The 1,061-nt window shown below is 40.9% G+C and overlaps 1 long non-coding RNA gene across 1 annotated transcript; it reads right to left on the reverse strand.

Annotated features, from left to right (window-relative positions):
- Positions 1 to 287: 287 nt before the first annotated feature.
- LOC115384190 (uncharacterized) lies at positions 288 to 834 on the reverse strand. Its single transcript, XR_003930855.1, has 3 exons — positions 697 to 834; positions 536 to 592; positions 288 to 397 (listed from the first exon to the last, which is right to left on the reverse strand). It is a non-coding gene; the product is annotated as an uncharacterized LOC115384190 (long non-coding RNA).
- Positions 835 to 1,061: the final 227 nt, after the last annotated feature.

Genomic DNA, 1,061 nt, shown 5'->3' on the forward strand with positions numbered 1-1,061 from the left:
GTAGAAAACAAACACAAATTAAAATAATAACAAAAAATACAGAAATCATATCAGCACAACACATTCTCTATGTCTACCATCCCATCAATGTTTTGACTCAAACCAAGACTCCAAAAGTCAGAGCGAGTCAGGATGATGTTGTTCACCATTGCAAGGTACTCAGTGGGACTGTTGGTCTCATCCAAGGCATCTGACAGCTAGTGGAAGAAAACAAAGTCTTGAAACATGTTTTTGGTTATATTAATACCATTCAGAGATATTTACAGTGGCACAATGGTTGACATTACCAGGTGTTCCTGGATGTCGTTGAGTTCCTGTCCCCAGCATGCTCTGTGTGCTGACAAGTTATGGAGACTAGTGAAGTGCCCATGAGGTCTCTGCTGACTGCCATCAATTACTAGTGGGGGAAAAAAAAAACATCAGAATAAAAATCAAGTGTGAAACGTCACATTTCTACTTTCACACACACACACACACACACACACACACACACACACACACACACACACACACACACACACTAGCAGGGACTCACACTCTTGACATTCTTCTTGGTCTTTGCTGTTGTCAGATGACCCCGTTGGCATTCCAGCTGATGGGGAATGAGCAAAAAGAAAAGATAATGTTACATACATTGTATAAAGTTGCATAAAGTGGATGAGGACAATAAATGTGCATAAATATTCATTAACATACCTAAGACTAGCCTTCCATGGCTGTCACATTGCATTTCAACATCTGAAGGAACAATCTTGCTATACTGTTCTCGGACTCTTTTGTTCTTTGCCATGTTATAATGATGAAGTATATTTCTTTGGAGAAATATGTGTGTGGATGGGGTTGTCATATTTAAAAAGTAATTGTTCTTTCTCATCCCAGAAAAAAGCTGCTCCACACACTGGCTGTTTATAAGACCAGCAAGCTCAGGCACAAGCTCCAGCTTTCTCAGAACCTCCCTCTGGTCTTTGCTGTTGCCTTGGTGGAACACATCGTTTAAAGCGAAATGCTGCGAGGACCCAGTGAGAGGGTGACCATTTTCATCAGCGGGCATCTTAGAATTT

This window comes from Salarias fasciatus, assembly GCF_902148845.1.
Source record: "Salarias fasciatus chromosome 23 unlocalized genomic scaffold, fSalaFa1.1 super_scaffold_20, whole genome shotgun sequence".
Taxonomy (NCBI): Eukaryota; Metazoa; Chordata; class Actinopteri; order Blenniiformes; family Blenniidae; genus Salarias; species Salarias fasciatus.